Here is a 16953-nt window from a genome sequence, read left to right as displayed (position 1 = left end):
ATTCTCAAATGGGATTTGCTAGGGGCTATCGCAAAAGGCATTTCACAGATGGGCTGTTGCGTGTGAGAGCAGCCATCTCAGATGAGTCAAGACAATAAGACAAAAATCTGAGCTTATGTGGCTGCTCTCACATGCAACAGCCCATCTGCGAAATGCCTTCTGTGATGGTCCCTAGCAAATCCCCAATCAAATTTGTATGTTGTCATTACAACCATGTGACAATCAGTGTGTTTGTGAGTTCCGTGTTTGTTTTGTGTATGAATTCTACAGATGAGGATGAAAAACACGAGACATTGATGCAAGGAGTTCAATTCATCAGAAAAGAAAGCATCGTTCATTGCATCTCAAAAAGTTGTGAACTTATCAGAATTATAAAAAAATATTGAAATTATAGATATTCTTGCCCGTGCACATCCGCTCATGTTTCACACAATTTTTTTTGCATCACATGAAGAACATGTAGCCTAATTGTGCGAATTCACTTGTGCAAGTGTTAAGAATTAATGGAAAGTTGCTACATTTTCCATGAGGCATCTTATGCTACGTTAATTGGCATGTTTGGAAACCATGAATTTTTTTTCGTTGGAAAGGAAAATATTTCTACAAAGTCTGTTAACTTACCAACTTCTCCAAAAGCTTAAGCTGTTGGCGAAAGGCGTTATTTATCTTTTATACTTTAACTAGGACTGTCAATCGGGATGGGCAAGCTCAAAGCCCGCCAGTTAAGCCCGCTAAAAGCCAATTTGGGCTGAGCTTGATCAAGGGTCGTCCAGCCCATTATAGGCTCGGGCTCGATAATACATTTACTGTATAATTTTTCAAGATTTTTTATGCCCTTAAAAATAACAGTAGATATTAATTAAATAGGTACTTAAACATTCTCTGTTACTCTTTATGATATTAAATGGTTTTCTAGTTCCACACTTAAACAGGAATTTTTTTCAACAGGTTTTTTTGGATGGAATGTTCAACAGGTTTTTGGTTGTTAACTTGTCTTTGAGTTAGTACCTGGTCTCCTTACTTTGTGCTTGCCTTATAGTCTTTTCTCGTGCATAAAATAAGAGGTGATGGGCAAGCCCAAACTCGGCTCGAAGCCCGTTGTAAAGTTTGGGCTGAGTTTGGACAAGCCTGAACTCGGCTATAGCCCGTTGTATAGACATGGGCTGAGCTTGAGCACCTCAGACCCGCCCAAGCTCGGCCCGATTGGCAGTCCTAACTTTAACACTCCCCCGCACATGTCGCCCACTTGGCAAACACGTGGCACACGTGGTCCCTATCACACCCCGACCCCACTGTTTAGATATTGTCCGGTTCTGGGTCATCTACCCTTCCCGGTTTTGTTTTCCAGCAGCACTAACCGTGCCCGACCTACTCCGCGGGGCCTGCCCCTTAGAGATGCTGAAAACGCGTCGACATAGGAAGAGGAGAAATCCACATATATAGACTAGTAACTTTTCTTCCCTTTCCGATGTGGGATCTTTCAATCCACCCCCCTTAGGGCTCAGCATCCCCGCTGGCGCACCGTACTGGATGGGAGGTCCTTGGCCCCGCTGTGTAGATATTGTCCTGTTCTGGGTCGCAACTGTAACGCCCCGGTTTTTCTTGAAAATATCAACTCGGTGCGTAAAATAATATGACATCATCTTTCTCAAAAACTTTCATTATTCCCAAGATCTCAAATACATTTAGAGGATTTACAGAAATTAGGTCTAACTTATTACATCGTAATTCAAGACATAGTTGATACACATTTAAAACATAAATATCCGTTAGAACAGTTCTGCAGTCAACTCTAGCATTCCCCATCTTCCATCTATACTTCACCTGGGGTTTGGAACCATAAAACAAGGGAAAGAAGGGGGTGAGCTCAAATAGCCCAGTAGGGTATAAACAACAAGGTAAATCTCACATGCAAAGAAAGAATAAGCACAACATGCTTTCCAAACGTATAGAGAAACTTATAGAACTTGATATTAAGAACTATATATATAGAATTAGATATATAGACTTCATGATGCTTTCATTCATAGCCATATCTCGGCCCATAATCCTCTAGATTTACACTTTCTAGAGTCGTCTTTACCCACGTGCACATGGAGGACTATAACGCGTCCATCCGTCATCATATCATAACTCAGTCCATATTCAGAATTCGGGTATCACAAGATAAACCCTAAACATAAACATATCTTATTGAAACAAGTTTCGGGGAAGAAAAACCTTTATATCAGCAAAAGAGAATCAATAGATAGGCAACCCTTACAACCCTTACTTCAGCAAAAGAGAATCAATGATAGGCAACCCTTACAACCCTTACTTCAGCAAAAGAGAATCAATGATAGGGGACCCTTACTTATATAGTAAAAGAGAATCAATGATAGGGGACCCTTACATATAGTAAAAGAGAATCAATGGAAGAAAAACCCTTACAACCCTTACGTCAGCAAAAGAGAATCAATGATAGGGGACCCTTACATATAGTTTTCCGGTCACAGGTTTGTTTGAGCTTACACCTTGGAGTGGATAACCTGTAAATATATTCTAATTTATATCAAAGTCATGTTTTAAGCTTATGGGCCCAGCATGCACTATTCATGTGGACCCCACATGTTACTATCCATGTGGACCTCACATGTTACTATTCATGTGGACCCCACATGTTACTATTCATGTGGACCCCACATGTTACTATGCTCAGCAGGTTACCATTCTTTGAGTTAGTTTATTTCTTGGCTACTATGGTTAGCAGTTCGCCTATGCTTAGCAGTTTGTCTTTCTGTGCTGAAGTTTACTTACGGTTACTATGCTTGCATTTCACCGTTCAAATAAGATGGTAAAACTTGCATAATCTATAGCGAGTTATCGCCTCTTATGCATGTTTTATCCTGATTTACATAGATGGATATTTACATAGGTGGTAGAACCAACCATTTACTTTACGGTTACTATGCTAGCATTTCACCGTTCAAATAAGAGGGTAAAACTTGCATAATCTATAGCGAGTTATCGCCTCTTATGCATGTTTTATCCTGATTTACATAGATGGATATTTACATAGGTGGTAGAACCAACCATTTACTTTACGGTTACTATGCTAGCATTTCACCGTTCAAATAAGATGATTAAACTTGCATATAAATAAGTATTTTAACTATTGAAAGTTTTACCTTGATGAAGTGAATTTCCTTTTCCCTTCTCCTTTCTCGGATTTCCTTTTCCTTCTCCTCTCTCAGATTTCCTTTTCCTTCTCCTCTCTCAGATTTCTTTTTTTTCCTTCTCCTCGTCTGCGAGCCTCTATTTATAGCCTTAACTTGAATTATTATATTATTATTTTATTTGCTTGAATAGTAACTTGAATTATTATATTATTAGTTTATTTGCTTGAATAGTAACTTGAATTATTGTGTAAGACCTACTTGTTGTGGGACCCGCTGGTGGTAGGACCCGCTTGTGTGGGGCCCGCTGATGTGGGACCCGCTTGTATGGGACCCGCTGGTGTGGGACCCGCTTTTGGTGGGACCCGTGTGGGGTCCGCTGATGTGGGACCCGCTTGTGAATAGTACTCGGTAGGTCCTACTGTGAATAGTATTTTTACATAGTGCATCTCAATAGTGAACTTGCATAGTATTTCTTGCATAGTAATTTTACCGGTTCTTACATTCTACCTCCCTTAAAAAAAAATTTCGTCCTCGAAATTTGACGTACCTTAAGAAGTAAATAGATGAGGATACTTTTGTTTCATCTCCTCCTCCGGTTCCCATGTTGCTTCCTCGGTGGCTTGGCTCCTCCACAGAATCTTCACCAGTGATATTCTTTTTGTCCGAAGAATTTGTTCCTTTCGATCAAGGAGTTGTACTGGTTGTTCTTCATAAGACAAATTTTGTTCCAACTGCATTGGTTCTGTTTGTAGTACATGTGATGGGTCCGCTAAGTATTTCCTTAAAAGTGAGACGTGAAACACATTGTGAACATGTGACAAGGCTGGTGGTAAAGCTACACGGTATGCTACTGGTCCAATTCGTTCAAGTATTTCGTATGGTCCAATATATCTGGGACTGAGCTTCCCTTTCTTTCCGAACCTTATCACACCCTTCCAAGGTGATACTTTTAAGAATACACGGTCACCCACTGCAAACTTCAGGTCTCGACGTCGATGATCGGCGTAGCTCTTCTGTCTGCTTTGAGCCGTCCTCATATGTTGTTGGATCATACGTACTTTGTCAGTAGTTTCTTGTACTAACTCTGGGCCTAGAAGTTTTCTTTCTCCGACCTCATCCCAACACGTCGGTGTTCTACACCTCTTACCATAGAGAGCTTCATAGGGTGCACTCTCTATACTAGAGTGATAACTGTTTTTATAAGAAAATTCAACCAATGGTAAGTGTTGGTCCCAATTACCTTGGAAGTCTATTATGCAAGCTCTAAGCATATCCTCCAATGTCTGAATTGTCCGTTCGGATTGACCATCTGTTTGAGGATGAAAGGCAGTGCTGAAGTTCAACTTTGTCCCCCAATGCTTTTGTATACTCTTCCAAAAATTAGATGTGAAGCGCGGGTCACGATCGGACACAATGGATGCTGGTATGCCGTGTAATCTGACTACTTCTTTGATGTAGAGCTTCGCCAATTGATCTAAGGAAAAAGTTTCTCGTATTGGGATAAAATGAGCGACCTTCGTCAATCGATCAATGATGACCCATATTGCGTCATTTCCTTTCGTAGTCCTCGGTAATCCTGTAACGAAATCCATTGCTATCATATCCCACTTCCATATAGGCACCTCTAGTGGTTGTAAGGCTCCTTTGGTAGCTGTCGTTCTGCTTTAACTTGTTGGCAAACCAAGCATGTAGACACGAACTCAGCAATCTCTCTCTTCATATTATTCTACCAATAATGGGTTCGAAGATCCCTATACATCTTCGTACTCCCTGGGTGTATGGAGAATGCCGAACTATGTGCCTCAGTTAGCAACTTCCTTCTTAATTCTGGATCGGAGGGCACACATAGTCTTGTGTTGAATCTTAAGATGTCATCGTTATCAACATTGAATTCGGAAAGTTTGCCTTTCCGAACTGCTTCGATCTTTCCTTGTAATTCAGGATCGTTGACTTGAGTGGCCTTGATTTTCTCCAATAGTGATGGTTGAGCAACCATCTGTGCTATGTAGCCCTTAGTTCGCGGTTCTACTATTTCCATATCAAGTTTTCTCAAATCTTGGAGTAAATGCTTTTGAGTGGTTAGCATTCTTGCCAAGGTTCCGGAAGTTTTTCTACTTAATGCATCTGCCACTACATTCGCCTTTCCAGGATGATAATGAATGGTGCAGTCATAATCCTTGAGTAACTCTAGCCACCTTCTTTGTCTCATATTCAGCTCCTTCTGGGAAAATATGTATTTAAGACTCTTGTGATCAGTATAAATTTCACACTTTTCCCCGTAGAGATAATGTCGCCAGATCTTCAGTGCAAAGATTACTGCCGCCAATTCCATATTATGCGTGGGGTAGTTTTGCTCGTGGTATTTTAGTTGGCGTGATGCATAAGCTATAACTTTATCATTTTGCATTAATACGCAGCGGAGCCCTTCCTTTGATGCGTCACTGTAGATCACAAATCCTCCGGTTGGTGTTGGTAATGCTAGCACAGGTGTGCTGACGAGTCTCTTCTTTAACGTTTCGAAGCTTTCCTCGCATTCTTTGGTCCAGATAAACTTCGCGCCTTTCCGAGTTAATTTCGTTAAGGGATTTGCTAATCGAGCGAAGTTTTCCATGAACCTTCGATAATAGCCGGCAAGTCCCAAGAAACTCCAAATTTCTGTTGCTGTCGTGGGTCTTTGCCATTCTTCAACGGCTTTAGTCTTCGCTGGATCCACAGAAATTCCTTCTCGGGTGACTATGTGACCCAAGAACACCACTTGCTGCAACCAAAAGTCACATTTACTGAATTTGGCATACAGCTTCTTCTGTCGAAGTGTTTGTAAAACAATCTTCAGATGTTCCGCATGTTCTTCGCGACTCTTAGAATAGACAAGAATGTCGTCGATAAATACCACGACAAACTTATCAAGATACTCGTGAAATACTCTGTTCATTAGATCCATGAATACGGCTGGGGCATTCGTTAGTCCGAATGGCATGACAATGAACTCATAATGTCCGTATCGTGTGCGGAACGCCGTCTTTGGAACGTCTTCTTTCCTTACTTTCAGTTGGTGGTAACCAGATCTGAGATCGATCTTGGAGAAGTACATGGCACCTTGAAGTTGGTCGAACAAGTCGTCGATTCTGGGCAACGGGTACTTGTTCTTTATTGTGACATTGTTCAATTCTCGATAATCAATGCACAACCTCATTGATCCATCCTTCTTCTTTACGAACAGGACGGGAGCTCCCCAGGGTGATACACTGGGCCGGATGAATCCTTTGTCTAATAGTTCTTGCAGTTGCTTCTTTAGTTCCTCCAATTCTATCGGCGCCATTCGATACGGTCTTTTGGATATTGGATTTGCTCCCGGTACTAGCTCGATAGAGAACTCCAGTTCTCGATTCGGTGGGGTTCCTGGTAGATCGTCAGGGAATACATCCACGTACTTTTGTATAATAGGCACGTCTTCCAATTTCATCTTCTTTTCACTCGTGTCCACAACTTGAACTTGAGCGAGATATCCTTCACAACCCTGTTTTAATAATCGTCTTGCCTGCAACGATGATATTAGTGCTGGAGTTTTGTTTATGTCAAGGCTTTTATATACAAGTTGGGGTTGATCAGGCATAGTAAACCTGACTTCTTTCCGGTAACAGTCTATGTTGGCATGGTTTAAAGTCAACCAAACCATTCCTAATATAACATCGAATTCTAAAATAGGTAAGGAGATAAGATCTACTGATAAGTGTCTACCACAAATATCAACAGAGCATGCTCGATAAACTCCTGATGTAACTAGAGAATTTCCACCAGGTGTTTTAACAGAAAGTTCAAGATCTAACTTCTGAAGCGGTATGCTATACTTGGCAAACTTTGGTGAAACGAAAGAATGCGTAGAGCCAGAATCAAATAAGATATGTGCATTCTTCGAATTTACAGACAAAGTACCTGTTACCACATCATTCGTTGCCTCCACTTCAGCAGTTGTGATAGCAAAAGTACGGGCCTGTCCCCTTGGCTGTTGATGTCGACCTCCTTCTACTGCTCTGGGCTTGGTGCATTGATTTGAATAGTGTCACATTTCGTTACAATTGAAACACTTGATGTCTGGGTGAGCATTCAGAGTCTGCTTGAGGGTTGGCTGACTGTTCCGAGTCAAAGTTGGATTTTGTTCCCGTTTTGGGACCGTCTTGCAGTCCTTTGCCACATGTCCTTCCATTCCGCATTGGAAGCATTTTCGTGTCCCCGCGTAACAAACACCTCTATGTCTCTTTCCACATTTGGAGCAATGTTGCTGGTTTCCTGCTTCCTTGACATTAGGTCTCTTTGTTCCAGATCCTCCTAGTTGGCTTTCATTCGTTCTCTTTACGCCGGTCAACTTGTTTTTGGACTGCTGAAAGTCCAAATGTTCAATTTCCACTTTCAAAGCACATCTCACCACTGCTTCGTAGCTTTGAAAATCTAAAGCTGCTAATGCTCGCCTGACACTAGGCTTTAATCCGTATTGGAATTTGTCCACCTTACTTTGAACGTCAGTCACTAGGTGGGTTGCATATCGAGCCAGTCTTGTGAATTTTGCTTCATATTGAGAGACTGTCTCTCCCTCTTCTTGCTTTAATGAGATAAATTATCTTACTAGCTGAGCTTTCAGTGGTTGTGGGAAGTACTTTTCGAGGAAGATGCTTTTAAATTCATTCCAACACATTGCGTTCATTTCTTCTTCGGTTTTTGTATTTCGGAATAAATTCCACCACTGATCCGCGTCACCGTCCAATCTATATGTCGCCAATCTTACACGTTGTTGGCTGGTGCAGTCAATCACCGAAAAGATCTTTTCGATGGAGTGAATCCATCTTTCAGCTTCTAAGGGATCTGTAGTTCCCGAGAAGGCAGCAGGATGTTGCCTTATAAACTGTTCCAGTATAGCTCCTTCGTTTTGAAGTGGAGCAGGTGGGGCTCGTTGTTGGTTCATGTTTGCTGTCATTGCTTGGGCTAGCTGTGCCAATGCAGTGGCAATGGCATCATTTCCTGCGTTGTTATTTCTAGCGTTGGTTGCGTTGGCTGTAGGTTGTTCGTTTCTTGCTTGCCTTTCTCTGCGTGGCCTGCCACGTCCCCTCCTTGCCTCAGCCTCGATTGCAAAATTCTGTTCCTGATTCTCCGCCATCTTCATATCATAGGATCACATTAGTACTCTAACTTATAACTCATATTAAAAGTATTTATATCACAGAAATCATAACTAGCACAAGTTCTATATTAACCAACGACTATTGGTATAATTAACATCTTTTAACATAACATTTAGATAGGGTAAATTCAAATCCTATCTTTTTGAATCCTAATTTCCAAAACCGACTAAACTTCGCTCTGATACCAAATGTAACGCCCCAGTTTTTCTTGAAAATATCAACTCGGTGCGTAAAATAATATGACATCATCTTTCTCAAAAACTTTCATTATTCCCAAGATCTCAAATACATTTAGAGGATTTACAGAAATTAGGTCTAACTTATTACATCGTAATTCAAGACATAGTTGATACACATTTAAAACATAAATATCCGTTAGAACAGTTCTGCAGTCAACTCTAGCATTCCCCATCTTCCATCTATACTTCACCTGGGGTTTGGAACCATAAAACAAGGGAAAGAAGGGGGTAAGCTCAAATAGCCCAGTAGGGTATAAACAACAAGGTAAATCTCACATGCAAAGAAAGAATAAGCACAACATGCTTTCCAAACGTATAGAGAAACTTATAGAACTTGATATTAAGAACTATATATATAGAATTAGATATATAGACTTCATGATGCTTTCATTCATAGCCATATCTCGGCCCATAATCCTCTAGATTTACACTTTCTAGAGTCGTCTTTACCCACGTGCACATGGAGGACTATAACGCGTCCATCCGTCATCATATCATAACTCAGTCCATATTCAGAATTAGGGTATCACAAGATAAACCCTAAACATAAACATATCTTATTGAAACAAGTTTCGGGGAAGAAAAACCTTTATATCAGCAAAAGAGAATCAATAGATAGGCAACCCTTACAACCCTTACTTCAGCAAAAGAGAATCAATGATAGGCAACCCTTACAACCCTTACTTCAGCAAAAGAGAATCAATGATAGGGGACCCTTACTTATATAGTAAAAGAGAATCAATGATAGGGGACCCTTACATATAGTAAAAGAGAATCAATGGAAGAAAAACCCTTACAACCCTTACGTCAGCAAAAGAGAATCAATGATAGGGGACCCTTACATATAGTTTTCCGGTCACAGGTTTGTTTGAGCTTATACCTTGGAGTGGATAACCTGTAAATATATTCTAACTGGGACTAAATCAAAAGTAGAATGTGTTAACTTTTTTTTCTTTAATTCAAGAATAAAAGTCATTTAAAAATTCATAATCTACTTATTTATTTTAAGCGAAAAGTGACGTATATTTTTACCCATGGTAACTGAGTCGTTGTATCCTGAAGGCATACGATGGAGAAGCCAAAGAATAAGACAAAATCTGAGCTTATGTGGCTGCTCTCACATGCAACAGCCCATCTGCTATGATGGTCCCTAGCAAATTCCCAACCAAATTTGTATGTTGTCATTACCACCATGTGCAATCAATGCGTCTGTGAGTTCCGTGTTCGTTTTGTGTATGAATTCCACAGAATAAACACGAGACATTGATGCAAGGAGTTCAATTCATCATAAAAGAAAGCATCGTTCATTGCATCTCAAAAAGTTGTGAAATTATCAAAATTAAAAAAAAAAGGAAAAAGGGCGCTGATATTCCCTCCCCCGGCTGGCTAAGCTTTAACGGCTAACTCTAAATGGAGGTCATATTCCACCTCTCTCTCTCTCTCTCCCCCAATAGGAACAGTTGATGGGCCCCCAAAATTCTCCTCCTTGGTGCCCAAATTCAACCCACTATGATAGTGTACCGTCCATACCATAGGATGATCCGAGCCGTCCATTTGATAGGCCACATCGTAAATAGGTTGTGTACCAAAAAACCATTTCCATATGATGATCCTAGCCCTCAAATATATAGAGAAATTGCTTATTATGGAAATCTCTATTGATTGGAGGGTTGTGATCATCCTATGCAAATGATTTTGGGGGCACAACCCATTTACGTTATGGCCCATCAAATGGACAGCTCAGATCATCCTATGGTCTGGACGGTACACTTCATTTTCAAAAATATGGGTGGGGCCTAAATTGGGCCTTAATGTTACTGTACGAACCACACCATAGAATGATCCAAACCATGGACGGCTTGGATCATCCTATGTTGTGGACGCTACACTTCAATTTGAAAAAGCCTCCAGGGGTGGGGGGAAATTAGGGGTGGACATGGTTCGGTTCGGTTCGGTTTTGGGCTAAACCCAGAACCGAACCATGTATAATCGGTTCCCTGGAATTGGAACCAGAACCGAACCATATATTTGTGGAACCGAACCGAATCAGAACCATATATAATTGGTTCGGTTCGGTTCGGTTCTGGGTTTACCCAACCAAACTACAAACAGCCAAACAGGTATATATCCCTATCAAACATGCCCTATCAAATTATATGTGAACAGTATATATGGACTACAAACAGGTATATACCATTCGTATCAAAGTTTTGGGCAATTCCTAATATACAATATCTAATGCATATCAAAGTTGGGATAACATTTATATATGTGGACTACAAATAGGCCCTATCAAATTATATAAGAAGTTATGAACTACAAATCGGTAAAAGGGGGGTGAGTCAAAATTTTAAAGGCAAAGGAAAACGTTACAGAGGGGTGAAGTAAATGGGGGAGGACTGATTTTATCAAATCCCTAAGTAAGTAGTGACGGTTCTCGGTTCGGTTCTCGGTTCCGGGATCCCAAACCCAGAACCGAACCAAATATCCACCGGTTCCAAATTTTTAGAACCGGAACCGAACCATATATAGTTGGAACCGAACCGAACCGAACCATATGTGCCGGTTCGGTTCGGTTCGGTTCCCCGGTTCGAACCGGAACCATGTCCACCCCTAGGGGAAATATCAGAGCCCAAAAAATATTGAAATTATAGATATTCTTGCCCGTACAGCCGTACATAACCACTCATGTTTCACACAAATATTGTTTGGGTGATGATATTTTCACCCAGCATTACTTGCACACGCCCCCCTACAACGTGATTGGACATAAAGTTACCCACTTTTCACGTCAAATCAGGTTATAACAGGGTGTGCATGTAATTCAGGGGGAGTGAAAATATCATCTCCCTGTGTTTTTTTTGCAACATATGAAGAACATGCAGTCTAATTGTGCGAATTCGCTTGTGCAAGTGTTAAGAATTAATGGAATGCTGCTACATTTTCCTTGAGGCGTCTTATGCTACATTAATTGGCATGTTTGGCAACCATGAAATTTTTTTCCTTGGAAAGGAAAAATATTTCTAAAATGTCCTACTTTTTTTACACACCGAAATAAATAATTGGAACAAAGCTTATTCAATTTTTATTTAGAGGGACTTTCAATTTATGATGATATCAATCTAAATTAACTATAATCACATAATTTCCCTCTAGATTGTAGAAATAAATAATTTTTCCAAGAAAATATTTTCCTTCAGAAATGCTATTCTTGCAATCCAAACAGCGCATTTCAGTTAAAATTTTCGAGCAAGAAACCATACAAGGTTTTTACTTAAAACTACTACATTCATTTTCTAAGGATAAAAGATTGCAGGAAAAAAGTTGGCTTTAGAGCCATTTCCACCGAAATAAGATCGGGCACTCCAAGCCTTTTTTACTCTTTCACAAACCTCCCAAGTTGGACTCTACTATCTGTTACTCTTTCCACCAAGCCTCTAAGTACTTGATCGAACGGTTAAGATCATCTGATCAGTGCTATTATTGAGTTGTGGCCCACCTAGAAGGTGGTCCATTGATTATAGATGCGTGGGCCTTGCTCGCTGGTTGGATTGTATATTTGGCTACACTTAAAAAACAATTATGAAACATAATTTCCGCAAAATCAAATTTTCTTAGAATAGTCGCCCATATTTTTTGGAAAAGATTTTTGGCCATGTTTGGCAACCGTGGATTTTTTTTTCCCCATGGGTTATTAGCTTACCCAATGGGCAATGGTGAGGGCCCATCTTTTTAAACTTTACTCACCTATCCACTATCAGGTGCCTCCTTCCATCCTTTCTACTCCTCTCTCACCACTTGATAAACTAATATTTCATGCCCCCTTTTTTTCTTCCCTGTGCCACCCCTCTTCTCACTATAAGGGAAGAAAAAGGGACGTATATATCATTTCCCTAAAAAAAAAAAACCTGTGTTTTCATTTAACTGGAAATTTTTCTAACTACTTTTCAAGGTAAAAAGTAAAAAAGTTGTTAAAAAAAAAAACTAGCAAAACATGTCCTCTAAGAAATGCCTTTTTCATGCATGCAAATCTCAATAATTAGGGGGAGCAACTGAGGGCCGGTTGGGTCCAGGGGCAGAGCCACATATAGCATGGGGGTGGCCAACAAGCCCCCCAAGCGGTGGCTCCGCTCCTGGTTGGGTCATATGACTCATATTGAGGCATTTCCTCCTAGACCATGGGGGTATGATGTTTAACCCTAACCCAATTAGCGACTAAGGCCATGTCTCGCAGCCAAGAATTGTTTTTTTCATGATAAATCAGTGTCTCCAATTGATGAAAGAGGGGTCCGGCGGGTGGGAGAAGGAGAGAAATTTGAGAGGGCCTGTCACACCCCAAACCGAGTTTTCGGTCTAAGCACATAACGGCGCCACATATTCATTAAACCACGAATATGTAAAGCATTCACACTAGAACCATGCAATAAACAGAGCTACTAAAAACAATAACTAATTAATTAACTATCAGAGTAATCTATGCGGAAACTAAAATATCTTTGTCCAATGGACTACATCAAATAAACCAAATTAAACGCCTAGATGTTCATTCCAACTAAAACTACTGTCTGAAATTGAAAATGATAAATCCTAAACTGTCGCCTTCGCTCACTCCCAAGCCCACGAAATCAAGCATCTACTCTTCTCCACTTGTAACATAGAATGCGTGAAATGAGCTAATGCTCAGTGAAATAAACATGTCTACACTAATAACATAATACAAATTAATAAAAACAGAGTAATTGGCAATATATGTAAAATCTGTAACTGACATATCAATCTAGCTAGCAAACTTTATAACTGGCATATAAACATGCATAACTGTATCTGTAACTGTGATTGTAACTATAACTGCTCCTGTTGCCTAGTGTAGTGAGACTAGTACTGCTAGACTACGTAGCCAACGGAACCTGTCTACTAACTCGTAGGAAACCGAATCCCAACGATCTAGTACAAGATTTCACCTTCAAAAATACCGCGAAAGGTGATACTGCGGCTTGATCCGTGACTCTACTTCAACGGTCTAGAAAAAGTCTCATACACTAATAACCAAGCCTAACACTTCGTCTCAAAGGACATTGATTGTTTCTTCCTCACTCGGACAACATCATGTCCTGATGCAAAACTGTAACTATAAAAGTCTAACTGGCACATACATGCATATGGTAGATCCGAACTAGGAATCAATACCACACTATGAATATTGACCCTCGTGTATATTACACAGTCAATATCAATCAAAACATGCTTAAACTTTGCATAATGAATCATATTTAGGGGTGTAAACGAGCCGAGCCGAGCCGAGCTTGGCCAGGCTCGACTCGGCTCGTTAAGCTCAAAAGCTCGGCTCGGGCTCGAACCAGGCTCGGCTCGGCTCGGTCAGGCTCGGCCAGGCTCGCGAGCCTTATCGAGCTCGAATTATATTAATTTTACACCCTTCATCTTCCCTGGACAGCCCTATCTAGTGTTTTTTTACTACTCTTTTTACACTAGGGGGGTGGTCCATGTAACAAATGGGGTTCCAAAAAAGAAGTGACATATTTTGCCTCCCCCTTTCACTCCCTAAACAACCCTTTTAGTGTATATATTAATATATAATATATATATTTAAATATATTAAATTCTTAACGAGCCTTAACGAGCCGAGCCGAGCCGAGCTTGGCCTAACTCGGGCTCGGCTTGTTAAGGATTCAAGCCGAGCTCAAGCCGAGCTTTTTTCGAGCCGAGCTCGAGCGAGCTTCCGAGCCCGAGCCAAAATTGACACCCTTAATCATATTCAATAAGTAGAATAATTGTGGTAGAACAAGTCTACTCACCTGTGGTACTCGTGTGAATCGTTTCCCACGAACAAGATCTTTAAATCAGTGCGTAGTATCACCTACAGTCCATATTAATCACCAATTAACATTTTGGATCAATATTTATGTCCTCCGGGGCAGATCTGTGCCCTTAAAAGTTATTGGAAAAACCTCTAAAAAAATCAATCCTTCTGGTGTATTCGGGCGTCAGAACCGGACGTCTGAGCCACCCCCTCGGGCGCCTCTGAGATTTTTGTCCTCTCGGATACCTCTCGGGTGTTCATATTCGGGCGCCCGACCCTTGCCCTTTGAGCGTCCGAACCTTGCGATTTGGGTTTTTCTAAAACCCACGAGAACACAAGTTTTCTTCTGGATTTTCTACCCGCAAACCCTTCTTGCTTATTCCTTTAAACATGTTAAATACCTTAACAAGTGATTTATTAATCTCTTTAATTGATTAAGGCATCTAACGCGAAATAACGCAACGATCTTCGAGGAAAAACTAATTCTCCTCCACCCTAATCAATGGTTCTTCAATCGAAGAACACAAGGCTTGATTTAATCACCATAAATATACTATAATCTTTATTCTAAAGAGATCTAAATCTCTGTAGAGAGTAGAATAATCACAATTGTATTTTACATACCTTTTGGAAGATGGTTTCCCAAGCTTTTCTTCGTTTTCCTCTCACAAAAGCTCCACAAAGTTTCTCTTTAGGGTTAAAGTTCTAAAGTCTGTAGCTTAAGGATTTACTTATAGACTCTTGCTTTTAAGAATCCTAACTTAGCAAGCTTTTGAAAACCCTAACTCATTCTAACTAGGAAAGTAGTTTATTTCTAATTTTTAATTGACATTTTATATTTTAATATTTTGGGACTAAAATACCCTCTCCCCCAAAATGTTTCCACGTTTGGGGTTTGGGGTATTTCAGGCCGATTGAGATGAGAGTGAGAAGTGGCTAAAGATCAAGAAAAAGTCCATAGTAGAGTTTTTCGTTTCATGATTTTTAGCCATTTCTCGCTAGTTGGAGACACTAGTTTCCTATTTTTTGTTTCCTGATTTTTAGCAACTTCATCGGCCCATGAAAAAAATTCATGGTAGCCAAACGTGCCCTAAATCTCTCAGCCTAAGCCTAACCCTAACCCCGTCAACCTGTTTTTTCCGTATCAAGTCAAGTTATTGGGGTTTGGTTAAGGTTAGCCTAGTGCAAAACAGAGAAAATATACATATACCAAAAAAAAAAAAAAGCCTAAGATTTTGAGATTAGAGGACGGAGGTTAGATTCAAGTCAGCTAATGCGTTAACCCTAACCTAACCCAAAATTAAATCGAGTTGGCTTTTCCCAACACTAACATGTCCTAACTTGAGGAAATTGGAGACCCAATTCGAGTCGAAACCGTTTTGAAGCCATCCTATTTGTTTTGAATCCTGAGAATCTATTTTGAGTCCAAAATTTATTATCAGGCTAAACATTAAAGGCTCTATTTGTTTTAGATTTTGAGTCCAAAACTGATTATTGGACTCAAAATCAATTCTCAAAACCCCAAGCAAACATGGCCTAAATATAATTTTGAGTGAAACAAACATTTTTGACTCAAAATCCAAAATGGCCTAGGCCCTGTTTGTTTCAGATTTTGAGAACCAATTGTGAATCCAAAACTGATTATTGGACTTGAACTTAAATGTAATTTTGAGTCCAATAATCACTTTTGGACTCACACTCAGTTCTCAAAATCCAAAACAAAAATCTAACGGAGTGTCCTAGATCAAAATGGAGAGGGCCAAAGTACAAAAATACCCTTCATGTTTTGTTTATTTATGTCTATTTTATAGTAGCTTTGTTGTAATACTTAAAAACCCCACTCAATAGTAGTCAATACCACAAACAACATTTCATCATCTCTCCATTTGTTTCATGAACACTCGCTCTCTCACTTCCTCAAATTTCTTTCCAATGTATATAATTCTTTCATCATATGAAATAAAAAAGGAGAAACGACAAGAGAAATTGTCTCTAGACATAGGAAATATCAATGTGGAAAATTCTTTCTCTAAGCTGAACCAATCCTATACAACATTTACCTACTCATCTTCAATATATGATAACATCCCTCTAAATTAACCATATAATCATACCATTTTTCTCTAAATTGTGAAAAGAAAAACATTTCCCAAGAAAAATTCTCCTTTGGAAATGTTTTTTTCTTTCAATCCAAAGAGGGCCTTAGTTTTAAGCCGTGGTCCCACTAAATAAAAGCTTCCATTAGGGGAAATTATATATTAGCCTCTTTTTCTTCCTTGGGCCATCCTCGTGTAGTGTAAAAGCCTAAATGGTAGTATAAATACATTAGATGGGGCTGGCTCAGGGAATAAAATATCAAAATGAGGAGAATATATCCCTTCTACTAGGGCTATTTTCGTCATTCACTAAAAACCTAACAAAACCTCCCGTCCTCCCTAACTGACATTCAACCCGCCTCCCTATCACAACCCGCCACGTGACAATCGTTCCCGCTTAGACTCCCATCCTATTTAAACCCCCAAACCCCTCTCATCCTCTCTGCAACTCGAGAAAGAATACGAAGT

This window comes from Tasmannia lanceolata, unplaced genomic scaffold (assembly GCF_043159265.1).
Source record: "Tasmannia lanceolata isolate RefF3 unplaced genomic scaffold, GAP_Taslan_0.1 ptg000006l, whole genome shotgun sequence".
Lineage (NCBI taxonomy): Eukaryota > Viridiplantae > Streptophyta > Magnoliopsida > Canellales > Winteraceae > Tasmannia > Tasmannia lanceolata.
This window is presented reverse-complemented; position numbering follows the sequence as displayed.